This window comes from Macrobrachium nipponense, chromosome 8, assembly GCF_015104395.2.
Source record: "Macrobrachium nipponense isolate FS-2020 chromosome 8, ASM1510439v2, whole genome shotgun sequence".
Lineage (NCBI taxonomy): Eukaryota > Metazoa > Arthropoda > Malacostraca > Decapoda > Palaemonidae > Macrobrachium > Macrobrachium nipponense.
In genome coordinates this window covers 12,882,093-12,896,679 of record NC_087203.1, presented here as the reverse complement: position 1 = coordinate 12,896,679, position 14,587 = coordinate 12,882,093, and the positions used below count along the sequence as shown (strand labels likewise).

The following is a 14,587-nucleotide window of genomic DNA, read 5'->3' as shown; positions in this document are numbered from 1 at the left end:
AACAGCTTGCTGGGCCGTGAAGTCCTCCACCAACGTTTGGGTGACGAAAATTAGCCCCACCTCACCTGACTAAGCTTGGTTAGGTGGCATTCGGGAACAAGTACTGGGAAGCCTCCTGCCAAGATGCATCACTTGGCACCTGCTGAGCATTCCAATGATGTGAGAGAGCTGCTGCAAGAGCACTTCAACCGTGATTTTTGTGATAATGAGTTCCATTCTGTGACGAGAATTCGGTCGAAGACAAGATATTCTTGAAAAGGTATCTGCTTCCATCTACCAAGAGGATGGCAAATATTCAATTAAACTCCACTACGAGATAACTGCAAAATCTCTAATAACCAAGAATCTGCAGTCCAGCGCTTGGACATTCTGGTAAAGAAGTTTAACAGGGATGAAGACTATAGACATGCCTATGTCCAAGCAATGGAGAAGAACATCCAGAAAGGCTATGTGGAGCATGTATACCACTACATTGTGCGTGTCTTCTTTTGCCTTGTGAATGGTTGTCAAATGATTGCTGAAGATGGCATGACCATGAGCAGTATGACCTGGATAGGGTGTTGATGATGTTTTACAAGAGGCTAGGAGGGGAGTAGTCCTGAAGTTCTTAGTCGTCTCAGCAGCCACAGTTGGTGTCTGATCGCTGCCATTCACGTCTTGATGCTCCTCTTCTGGTATGACTTCAGCAGCAGTGACCCATTCAGACACTCTCACATGTACAGACATGTGCGGGGCATTAGGGAAAGACCTTCTACTACTGGTGCTTGATCCACTCTTCGACTCAGGGTTGGAGAGTAGTTCTCGAGCAAGTTCAACATGCTGTCTGGCCTCAAATATCTTCAAATTTCACTCCCCCTTGCCTTATCCCTTTCCTTATTTTGCTATGCTCTCTCTTTTTCTTCTTGCTGCTGTAAAAACTCAAGTCTTTCTAGGTCTTGTTGGGCTAAAAATGCACTATAACGAGAAGAATGACCACTACTATGTGACCCACTCTTGCGGGAACCCTCCTACTTACCGCCTCGTCCTCATTTTTCTACTCTTGGTTGACATGGTGCTGGTATATTCCCACTTGTGATGTAAATCCCACTATTACCCCACTTACTTCAGGTATTTGAAGGTAGGTTATGAATTTTAAGATCCTACGGGATCCTGGTTGGACTGGTGAGAGGTTCTGGGCCGCCAGACCTCTGTGGTGGGGTGAATTAATAACACAAAGTCGTTTTCTTACATTTAATACTCTTCACAAAGCCTCTTAGACTATCCTGACAACAGCTTCACATCAACTTTCATACTGCAACAGACAATAAACACAAATTATAAGCAACTTATTCTCAAGAAAATTACTATTACACAAACAGTAGGCTACATGATAAGGCCCTAGATATGTGATAGTCTTTAAACTGACAAGATGTGCAAAGAATATAAAAACAAAAGTACAAAACATAAAGTGGTGAAAATTTCTTACCAGTCTAATGCTGTAAATGAATATTCATTAATTTGCACTGAACCTTTCCAAGGAGTCTGCCCAGCTACTGGGTTCTCGTCTTGAGAGAAACATCTACTGGCACCAGGAACAACATTCTATTGGTATCAGGACCATGAGAGAGAATTTAGATAATTCTTCATGTTTGATGAAGCATCTTCACTGGTCTACTATAACAATATTGCTGACCTGATTGAATTACTTGGTCTGGAGTAAGATGCTATGGAATGGAGACTTTTCATTGACTCATCTAACAGAAGTCTCAAGGGCAGTTCTGAATAACGGAAATGTTTTCATCGATCCCTGTTGGGCACTCAGTTTAAATGAAAGAATCCCACAAAGCATGGAAAGTCTGTGTCTGCTCTGAACTACCAGGGGCACAAATGGTTGATCTGTGGAGATCTTGAAGTTGTTGGACTCATCTTAGGACTTCAAGGTGGTTACACAAAGTATCTATGCTTTCTGTGCTTATGGATAGCTGTGCTAATGACTAGCATTATATCAGACAAGAGTGGCCATCAAGACAAGGATTAAAACCTGGGTCACACAACCCTCTGGTTGACCAAGCAAGATATTGCTTCCACCCCTCCACATCAAACTTGGTCTCATGAAGAACTTTGTAAAGGTATTGGACAGGGAAGGTAGAGGATTGCTTTCCTCCATCAGAAGTTTCAACAATAAAAGCATGGAGAAACTTAAGGCAGGTATAGTTGATGGCCTAGATGATGGTCCTCAAATAAGGGAATTCATCAAGGATGCTAGTTTTGATGATGCACTGAATCCTGCTGAACTCTCTGCCTGGTTGTCCTTCAAGTCAGGCATTGTATACTTCCTTGGCAACCACAGAAGTTCCCAGTATCAGAAGGTGGTTAATGAGTTAATGGAGAATTTCCGCCAACTTGGTGCGCGCATGTCAGTGAAAACGCACTTCCTCCGGTCTCATCTAGACTATTTTTCAGAGAATTGTGGAGATTTCAGTGAAGAACAGGGTGAGCGCTTTCACCGAGATATTAGTGTTAGGGAGGAACGCTATCATGGCCGATTGAATGTCAACTTTCTGGCCGACTAATGCTGGTGCCTGAGAGGGATGTGGAATCTGCTCAATACAAATGGAAGTCCCTGACGAGACCATTCATCCATGAGTAGCTTCCTTAGTTCATTATACTCATTTTGCTATATATTATCGGGATTGTCCCGATTGAATTCAGCAACACCCAATCCCTGAAATAACATGTGAAGCATATGCTACCCACGTACCTTAACATGCAGCATGCACTCCTCGTGTGTATTTCAAGAGTTTGGTGTTGCTTGAAGAATCTTTATGAAGCTTCGCTTAACTTTATTAGGCTCATAACTCCGTTTGTCTTGCATTGCATCAAGGGAGTACTCAATACATTTTTTCTCTCCGAACGCAACTATTTCTGGAACAAAAACCTTTATCGTCTGCTGGTGTGAGGACCAGAAATTAAGACAAGTAGCTGGGATACTGATGATTTATTTACAGACAAACTAGGTTGACATAGACAGGTGCAGACACATAAGTAGTACAGACTTGCACCGTGAACAGAAATGACTCTGAGACAGTAGATTTGTGTTTTCTTACAACCAAATATTTAAATATATTAAGGCATACAAATAATGGAATTGCATGTGTTATACATCGGCGGAAAGGCCGCGGAACGCTCTATCGGATGGAAGTAAGAACAACGCGACTTGATGATTGGATACAATGAAAATAGGGAAAAAGCGTTGGTCTTACAAATATTTTCCCCCCCAAGACAATGATTATGGAATAATTATTGGATGAAAATCTTGAAGGCAGGGGGCGACCCCATGTCCTTGTGACACCTTGTTGGTTAGGGGCCGTCAATCGTAGGGGTTGCGGTTGGAGTCCTTCAGTTTGGCTGACTGACAGGATGCCTCCCCTGGCGGTTGATGGGGGGTTTGGGGGGTACTGTCTGCCGGGGCAACCAAGACTGCAAGAGAGCTGCATTGTGTGTGGTGGTAATGTGGGACGGGCCGTGGGGACCCCCAGGTGCGGCAGCGGCGTAGGTTGGGCTGAGGAAGTTCACAGCATGGCAGCGGCGTCCCGCGGGCAGAGCGAAACTACAGGTGAGCAGCGGCGTCAGCAGGTCGAGGAAACCCACAGGCAGCGGCGTCGACAGGCAGGGGAGGCCCACAGCTGTGGCAGCGGTGTCGGTGGGCCGAGGAGGACTACAGGCGACGGCGTCGGAAAGGGTGAGCAGGTCCACAGGCGTGGCAGCGACGTCAGGAAGGCCGAGCAAGCCCCAGGAGCGATGGCAGTGTCGAGGGTTTGAAGAGGACCACAGGCAGCGACGTCAGGGGGCCGAGCAGGCCCACATGTGCGGCAGCAATGTCAGGTGGGTAAAGCAGGTCCCTGGGTGTAGCAGCAGCGTCGGCTGGCAGGTAGTCCCACAGGAGCGATGTCAGGGGGGCCGAGCAGGCCCACATTGTGCAGCCAGCAATGTTGGGTGGATAAAACAGGACCCTGGGTGGGTTTCAGAAATTGACTTGTGTTTGGCTAAAAGAACTTGCCTAAGTTTGATAAAGGAACTTCATGTTCACCAGGATGTTAAAGGGTCAGATCATGCACCGATATCGGTTACTTTATTGCTAAAAAGCAGTAACACATTAGCTATTAAAGACCTTGTAAGTCGATCAGTTGCCCTTAACCAATCTACTTATACACAAAAAGTGCCAGCGGAAAATTATGCAAGGAAATCTTTAAATGATAAAGAAATCGATGTGGAGTTGTTTGCAAGAACTTTACAAGATATTTCCCACCAGCTGTAGAAGATAGCAACGACTTGGAGATGGCCTTGACTTCGAGTTTTGATTGTATTGCCGAGACTGCTGCGAGGTGTAAGAAGGAACACGTATCATCAGGACATGAATGGGATAGAAATCAACCGAGGTGGGCTAGGATTCTTCAATCAAATGATAATAAACTTATATGGAAGTCTATCAATTGGAAAGGGGATGTTGATTCTGATGAGGGTAACCAGCCTAACGATACGACGTTTAAAAACTATTTTGAAGATTTACTGAATCCGGAAATCGTAGATAGTTCGGATTATTCTAATATAGAACATAATGAGAATATACCTTATATTCCAGTTCTCGATGATCCCTTCTCCATGAGAGAGCTGAAAGAAGCCTTGAATGGAGTAAACAAAAATAAAAGTTATATTGGTATTTGTCCCGGAATATTGAATTGCTTGCCTGTGTAATGGCTGTGTTCTATACTAATCTTGTTTAATATGATGTTTGTATGTATTAGTTACCCAGTTTCATGGTGTATTAGCAAATTGAGTTTTAGATTGAAATTTTCAAGACAGGGAATAAAATGGTGTGTGGAAATTACAGAGGTATATCAATAATGGATTCATTAGCGAAAATTTATGATATTTTAATTCTTAATCGTTTACGTTTGTGGTGTAATATACATAAGTGTCAAGCAGGTGCTCAAAAAAAGAGGAGTTGTATTGAACAAATATTAGCATTACGCTTGTTGTGTGATTTTGCTAGTTTTAAGAAATTAAAATTGTACGTCTTATTTGTTGATTTTTCTAAAGCGTACGATAGAGTACCTAGGAACAAAATGATAGATGTTTTAAAAGAAAACGGATGTGGTAAGAGAATGTTAATGGCAATTAAGGCAATGTATTCATGTACAAAACACATTTTGAAGTCAGCAGTAATTAATGCCACCATTGGTGTTCGACAAGGTGCTCCAACAAGTTGTATATTATTTATTGTATACATTGACAGGCTGGTGAGTATATTGCAGGAAGCCGTTGCTTCGATGGATTTTTAGGAGCACTAAATATTCTCTTACTAATGGATGACGCGGTTATCTTAGCTACAAGTAGAGAAATGTGCAAAAAAAAAGTTAAAAGTATTATGTAAATTTTGTGCTGAATATGGAATGGTTATTAATGAGTCAAAAACTAAATTTTTTGTGATAAAATAATGATGATGATGATCAAACAGACTTACATGTAGAAAGTATTATTGTGAGATACACTCAGAGATATCTTTACCTTGGAGCGTGGTTCGTGGATAGTGGCAAGTTGGGTGATGTCATTAGTCTGCACGAGAGCCGTAGCGAGGCAGTAGTTAAATAAGTTTAAAATTTTTTGTGTGGCTAACAGCCAAATGCCATATATATATATATAAAACGAGTTTTCGATGCAGCGTTAATGTCAACACTGTTATATAGCTGTGAATCCTGGACAACTAATAATATTAAAGGGATAGAAAAGCAGTATAATAAGTTAGTCAAAGTTTTGCTTGGTGTTCGAAAGAACACGTTATGTATGATGGAGGGAGGCATTCTGCCCGTAAAGGATATCATAAGAAAAAACAGAAATCCTTTTTGGTGTCTAAGAGAGAAAATATAGATGAAGAATTGCCATTCAATTACGTCTTTGATTTGTGCAGAGACAATGGAACTCCGGGTTATAGTTTTTTAGCAAACATGTTAGAACAAAATGAGGAGCAAAATTCGTTGGAAATGTTTGCACAGGAAGTAAGCGAGAGAGCTGAAAATCCCACGAAATTCAATACATATGTGTCTGAGTTAAATCCTTTCCCTGAGTGTACATATGGTTTATTCTACTACCCAGTATGTCCCAGATTTCTTCCGAGTGTCATTCACAACGCATTGCGTCTGATGTGACTGATGTCTCATAATCTGAAGGTGGAGACAGGTAGATGGAGCAGAATCCCGACCTGTTCAAGAACTTGCCACTGTGATAATGTAGTGTACAATCAGAAAGTCATGTACTTATTTCTTGTCCCTTATCTGGCGGTTGCCGTACAAGATTTAATAGTTGAACTTTGCAAGTGTGGCTAATTTGATGGATGTGGAGCCTGATTTAGTTGCTGATTTATGTAGGTATAATTCATGGATTGTACTGGGGATTATCATCAGTGAAGTGTTCACCTACCATTGATAGGTTTAATGTTTTGTTTTGGACAAAATATATATATGGTGTGTGTACATATGTAAAACTATGTTTTGTTCTCAATGATTTTTGTAACTAAAATAATGTACTCTTGTATAAATTTATGTAAGTACATAACGTATTGTATGTTTTGTCAATAAATTAACAAACTAACTAGCAGCAGCGTCAGGAGGTTGTCTGGGGACTCGCAGGTGCGGCAATGGCGCCAGGGGAAGAACCGAGGAGGCCCGCAGGTTCAGCAGGTCGAGAAGATATCTGGTGTCCCCCGGGTGAGGCAAAGGAGGCCGCGACGTTGGATGGATGTTTCTGAATCGCCACCTGAATTTTGTTTTGGCTGACCAGCACCCAGCTACCCGTCCTCGCAAAATAAACGCCAAAACACGCTGGGGAGCAGTGCCGTGATTAGTCCGTTAATGGCGTTGGTGTCGTCCTCGCAATGGAGTTTTCAGAGACCTAAACTGTGGCACCGTATTGAGTCCGTTAAAGGTTCTTTGAAGGTGAGCAGCCTAATTAGCCCGTTAATGGCTGGGCCTAAACTGCTGTGTCACCAACTCTGGAGGTCACAGTTGTGAGGACCAGAAATTAAGACAGATAGCTGGGATACTGATGATTTATTTACAGACAAACTAGGTTGACATTGACAGGTGCCGACAGATAAGTAGTACAGACTCGCACCTTGAACAGAAATGACTCTGAGACAGTAGATTTGTGTTTTCTTACAACCATACATTTAAATATATTAAGGCGTACAAATAATGGAATTGCATGTGTTATACATCGGCGGAAAAGGCTGCGGAACGCTCTATCGAATGGAGGTAAGAACAACGCGACTTGATGATTGGTTACAATGAAAATAGGGAAAAAGCATTGACCTTACACTGGTCTACACCATGTCCACGTGATTTTCCCTTGTTCTCCCGCCCAGGGTTGCCAGATCTGGATTGTTAAAAGTAACGAGAAGCTACCTTAAAAGTAGCGAATTTGTAATAAAAGTAGCCCAATTTCTTTTCACTGGTTGGTTTGCATTAAGAAAAACATATTACAATACCTATGGGACATAACATTATTTCAATAGCTTATTGCCATTACGGCTGCAGAAAATTTGATAAAATGTAATAACATAATACTTACCAATATTTAGAACTATTAGTTAATAAATTGCAGGCTATATAAAGCAAAGTAGCTTATTCCTCAGCATATTTCTCCACTCATAATTGCAGATTATAAAAAATGGTGACTCAGTTGACATAATCTGTTTGTGTTTCAAAGATTCATTATGTTTCTTTAAATAGCTTCTGTGTGTTCTTATATCAGTTTTACAAACTGCAAAATTCTTGATTTCCATCTTCTTTCACCTCAGTTAATCACCTTTCAAACATGGGATCCTTTAGCCAAGACACCTGAAAGGTTTTTGAGTATTTTGACCACTTTCCCATTTTAATTCTTTATCTAAGAACACCACGAATATGAGATGAATACTGTACACAGAAAAGGAAAAAAAAACCGTATCCATGGAAACACCGAAAAAAGTCACTATAATGCAGATTGTGGGTTCACGATATCTCCTTTCAACTTGTGTCTCACAACTCATCTGACATGCTAATCTAAATTGTCTCTCAGAAGATCTTTAAATTGCTGTATCTCTTAATCACAAGTTCTAATTTTGAAAAAAAGATGTAAGGGAAAAGAGCAAAATATCTTTCAATATTATCATGCTGTAATCCAAAATATCTTCTTTCATACTGAAATGTCACTTCTTGCAAATAATCTAATTGTTTCATGCCCATTGTCTAATGTTGTTTAGACATTCACAATAAAGTAGTTGAAAACAATTATTTTACATCTGGCAACTCACAATGCCTCGATTGCACCTCTGTGATTGCTTTACGGCTCCAGTGGGAAAATACGAGTACACGTACTGTCGGCCAAAAAAACTCTTGGCAGAGTTTCATAATTTTTCGTTCACTGCCTGACTCGCAGCGAATTCATGCCTTATTTATCTATTTTTCTTTTCAAAGATGGAAGAAATCATATGTAATGACGTTAAAAACAGTCACTGATATCTTTAGAACATTACGTTATGTTATTGTGTAAAACTATTTTCCATATAGCAAAATTGACGTGAACGAAACGAAGTGATAAAAAACGTCATATCACAACCATAGATATACATTACCAAATAGATAGGAGACACCTATCACTAGTAGTATCGCATAAACATAGTCCTTAAATTATCATTTCAATGTTAAGTGGAAGGTAGTTAAACTTTTCCATTTGTTAAATTTTACGGAAAACATTGGAATCTCACAAAATGCTATCAAATTTAAAAGCAAAAAGGAAAAAAAAACATATCCTAACAGTGTGAACCAGGCGACCTCACTCTATTGCTTTTGATGTTATGTGCACGGGAATCTATTGTCAATGTGTCATTTATCGGTCTAAGAAACATCCCTCGATGAGCGAGAGACAATTATTGCACTGCATTCGGTGCAAGTTCCTGTTGGAGAGATATCAAGAAAGCTTAATAAACCGGAGAGAATCATACATAGAAAAATCAAATTGTTTAAAGAACGGCAAAATTTAGAACATTGGCCTAGAGGTGGAACACCCCCAAAGCACCACAAGAGAGCAAGACAATACAGTAGTTTAAATGTTGTTGAGCAACATTCATTTGTGAATTTTGAATTCTAGTGCCTCGTCACGACATTGCTTAACCAGGAATCATGACCAGCTCTACGCTTATGACTGGTGTCTGATGAATACTTTAGATGGAGAGGAAGAGGTTTTTAAATCTACACTTGAAATCTTTGATAGTTGTCTAATGAATAAGTAAACTTATCTTTGATGGATGAGAGATTCAGTTAGGCTTACTCTTTTTGTTTTGTTTTTTATCGGTGGCCAGTGAATACCACGGATAGGGAGGGAAACAGTTTCAATGATGCATGCATTTTTTTTTCTTCAAAACCTAAAGAATACATTTTATTGGGAGATACTTTATTAACATCGGCCTAATCCTTCCATCACTCCAATACGCCACCTCTGCTCTCTTCTCCATCTCAGGTTACTCGATCCGAAGAACTCGTATCGCGTGAAAGCATCACTAATGATAACGGTCATTTTAAAATTCCCCGCACCGACAACGGACGCCTTAAAATGGATGTTTATAAAATATTTTCTGTTCAAAGAAACTTTATCTTTCATTCCCCAAAATATGTGCATACACTCGTGTTACACCCTGTAGCCGTCAAAGAGCAACCCTTGATTAAAGCAGTAGGTTATACTTGGAGAAAAAAAAAAAAAAAAAAAAACATGAAATAGACTTAAACGAGAACGTCACCTTTCATATTTTTTATCCTTTCAGCTATTTATAATATGCTTATGGTAGTAGGTCTAGGTATAAATGTGAAACTAATTTGAATTAATTTCTATTTTGATCAACCTAAGAAAGCTTCAATGAAAGTAAGCCTTTCTTACTGTATTCGTCAGTTTTGACTCCCACAGCTTTCCAACGTGTCCAAATGAAACAGGATGATATGCAAGGAATTCGATAAAAAATAAGACTGAATAAGGTCTGAGTTAATTATGTTAAGCAATTATGAAAAGGATAAGAAGAAAGGCGAACATGGCTAATAAAACAAGAATAACGGGAATAATCAAATAAAGCAGATTAATATATTATACTAGATATATATATAGATATATATATATAATATATATATATAATATCTATATATATATATTCTATTATATATATATAATATATATATATATTGTCGATTTAAATATTCATTAATATTACGCATTCGATGGAGTATGCTGCTGAAAATAGACCTAGCCTAATCATGTGGGAAAATCAGAAGTCCAATTTAGGCCCACTAAATGTGTAATGCAAATGATTTTATTGATCAAAGGACAAAATTAGTTTAATTAAACATCGTTTTAAAGGAATGTTAACGCCTTGATGTAGTAATTATTGGCTGAAGGAGACGAAATGACAACAGCCCCCAGTCCAGTACGATACGTTGAGTCAAGACTCGAGCGGCAGCAAACCCAACTTCAAAAGGCTTTGGTCTGCTGTCACGAAGCTAGAGTTGTGAATAAAATTAGAAATCGTGGACCCATCGGTATATATTTTCTTTACTTTGCAAAATAATTATCTTTAACACGTTGAATAAATCTACTCAATTCTAATGTAATTTATTTAAAGTATATCACCTTTGAATGGAAATGTTATTTATTGTTAAGTAAATAATCTGGCACCTGCATATGGCAATATTTCCATAACGAACAATGAATTAAGAAACTACGCCAATTCTTCGTTGGCCGTCTGTACATAACATACGTTTGACTTGTCTACCATAACGACTCTTGCTTTGGTAATAATAGTTTTATTATTTTTTTTTGTCCTGGACTACAAATGAAGAATTTTTATGGAGTAATAGAAAAGCTTTAATAATGATAATATCTATCTGAGAAGACATATTTCTATAAGATTAAGCTCTCATTGAATTTTTAGATTAGTTAGCCCAAATGTAGCACAATTCATTTTAAAAGTAGCCCAAAGAGTTGCAAGTAGCGAAAGTAAAAATTCAGTAGCACAGGGCCTTCAAAAGACCCAATTCGCTACTTGTAGCCCAATCTGGCAAGCCTGCTCCCGCCTCTCGCAAGCGGTAACCTACTTCACGTGTTAATATTGGAGGGAAAACTTATGGAGGGAAATTTGAACACTAAAAAACGTCAACTTGAATTACTATGGAGAACAGGGATAAGAACATAAACTACACAACGTACAAAACTTATTTACAGTTTCTATAATCAAAATATTTTGTAAGCCTTCTGTGAATGATATAATTGTTAGACCTCGAAAATAGAGGAGGCCAGTGGTAATAATTTAAATTCTATTTTTGTAATAAAATAATAAAAATTCAGCGTATTTCCATAGAACTGGCCGTTGTACGGACTGAGACTTTTCCCTTCAGGTGGGACTATACCCATAACCAGGACCCACTTAATCGAGGTTGAACTAGTGCGCTGTCGTCGAATATTTCGCGACAGAAATAAAGATTAAAGATACAGCGTACGCTGGGACTATCCCTCTCTCCCCGTGAAAAATTTGAGATAATGGCTAACAACAATCTTCATGAAAGAAAGCGAAAGAGTTGATCTTTGAGCCATATTTGACGCCTCGTTTTGCATTCGTTTACATTGGGATTATGGGATATTGACTAGCCCAGTTAATTGATTTGGTTAAACCTACAGTTCAGTGTACGTAAAACTTCAATGTACTTTTATTTATGAATAATTTTAGCTTTATAAGATCACTGCATAATGCTAATGTATCAACATCGCAGTTGCAAGTCGTGCCCTCAGTGCATAAGATATGAATGTACTTAACCGCATGACCCGAAATTCACCACTGACGCTCGCAGTTTACCATAAATTTTGTTGCTGCCAGTTTATCCGAATTACTTCTAAAGTGAAATGCGTATTCATTGTTTATGATTTTTCGGTTTTCTCCGTACGATCTCAGAAACAAACACAGTGAACTATTGTTAAGGTATTTCTCCCGAATTACTTTATTGGATAAGTATAGCTATTCATTGTGCATGTGTGTGTAGGGTGTGTGAAGTCACGTAGTGAACTTTACATAGCAAAATAGGCATATGCAACAGCAACAGAGATTTTTTTTCTGAACAAAAGATCATCGCTGATTACCCACAGAGGTAAAATGCACAAAATAGTATAGCATTATGTACCTATTTGCGAAACTATTGTGAAACACAAACACCACCAAACACAGATGATGATGTAGCATGTCAGACTGATATCGATAAAACTCATATTCTAGACGTATTCCACATTTCACGACAGCTTTCACCTCGTCTCCGCAACGATTTAGTGACATAACATAAGGTAGAGAAGAAGCTTGAGCTGTTAGGTCATCACTAAAAATAAAGCTGACCTTGTACGGCACACCTTCAACTGAGCTACTTACGGTTGAATGGATGGATACCGTAGGTGGTTGGACGAACGGTGAATATGTTGTCTGTATTTCTTTGTATTATTCAGCCATAATTCATGAAAATTAAGGGTGGGATTTTTACAAAGATAAAGTGAGTTGTAAAATAGGGTCGTTTTTGGGAGATCAAAATAGATTGCCATGTGAAAAAAGTTTTGATGCGAATAACTAAGAAAAATGACTTAATCTGCTAGGTATTTGGAACAGGTAATGACGTCTTGGCTGAATAATTATGATGATGATTTGATAATGATCATGTTGATGATAAGAACCTGCAGAAATAACATGATAATGACAATGAATGCTGACAGATATAACAATTTTCTAACAAATTGTAAAATACTAGAAAGGTCGGGTAGAATAAGGTAATAATCCAAGATTACAAATTTATTCAGCATCAGGGAAGGAGTGGAACGACACACATCACAATTTACAGAGGACAAGCTAATCCCAGTCTCCCACGAGTCCCACCAGCAGGACCCAACACCCACACCCAAAGACATCCCACTCCCAGACTCCAGACCCAGAGTCCGGGTGTCAGCTGTGAGAACGTAAACATAACAATTCAACACCGCCTTTCTTTTTCTAAGTATGTAGACATTGTAGAACGCGTCATATTTTCTCCAACTGTGAAAATTATGTCTTGCAACTGAATTAGTAACGGAGATTGCCTGTTATCGCAAATGAGCTCAATATTGAAGGTATTTATGGAGCGGAGTGGTCAAGGGTGGTAAATGCCCATCTGTGAATCCGAATTGATTAGTAGGAGTAACACTTGGAACGTGAAGCTTAAGGTTTGACGAGGCCAGTTCCAAATTTTGTCGAAGATACCTCTCAGTGATTATGTTTCCTGTACCCTATGCATACATCTGGTTCATAGGTTTTGAACGCGAACAAGGGTTGGGTTGAAATAAATGTAGGTAAAGCTCTTACTAGGTAGGTAGGTTGATCAACTTCACCTTGAAATTAGTACTAGGCTATAGGCTAGTAGGCTAATAGGTAGGTAGGTAGTACCTACTAGAATACCTAGGCTAGTACCTACTACCTACCTAGTAGTAGGCTAGGTAGTAGGTAGCCTATAATTCAAATTCATAGTCTTGAACTGCTGTCTTTTAGAACAAATTAGGTAAGATGTTAATGCTGCATACCTTGTCTCACATAGGCTAGTCATGTGTAGAATAGGTAATTTGTTGGTCCAGGTACCTACCTAGGACTACTACCTAATAGGCTAGGTAATTATAGTAGAAGTCCTCTGTAGCTATCAGAGGAATAGAGTTGATATTAGGTAGTACCTAGCTATACTAGGCTAGTAGCTATGAATGTATTAGAGGACTTGGGTTGATACCTATGAATGCATTGTAGGAATTGGTTTGATACTACCTACTAGCCTACCTAGGGTAAAAAACCGCATGGTACAGGGGTGGACCATGTACGATCAATGTGTACAACCCCGAGAAAAGTACATTAGGTATAACGCGTCCTGACACTGGAGTAGAGGTCTTTAGCTCCGTTTCTCACCATCTCCAATGTCAGGACGCGTTATAATGTACTTTTTTTGGGGTTGTACACATTGATCGTACATGGTCCACCCCTGTACCATGCGATTTTTTACCCTATATTCTGTTTTTTTCCATCTGTCCATCTGCCTGTGGTGTTTTCGTATGGTAACACTGCGTCCCGGGCTTTAAATAGTTACGCTATGTGTAAGTTTTAGGTAAAGAAAAGGATATCTGGGTGTACATTTGCAACTGAAAAGTGTTTTAATAATTTACTGTAGCTATGCGAATTACACCGTTGATATTCAAAATAGGATATTATTGTTATTGCTGAATGTAAACTGAATGTAACTATCTAAAGCAGTGTTACCATACGCAAAGACCACAGGCGGATAGACAAATGAAAAAAAGACGGAGTATAGCTTAGGTAGCTAGGTAGTAATATGAATGTATCGGAGGAATTAGGTTAATACTAGGCTTTAGTAGTCTAGTATGAATGTTATGGTAGCCTAAGTTGAAGGTAGAAGTGTGCAATTTATACTGATTAAAATCCCATCCATTTATCCTTAGATTGGCCTAAGCAGGTAGCCTAACTACC

The 14,587-nt window shown here is 39.1% G+C and overlaps 1 protein-coding gene across 4 annotated transcripts in view; it reads right to left on the bottom strand.

The window, feature by feature from the left end:
* LOC135222616 (dynamin-binding protein-like) overlaps positions 1 to 14,587 on the bottom strand; it is a 334,340-nt gene that overhangs the window by 316,627 nt on the left and 3,126 nt on the right. The window lies entirely within an intron of this gene.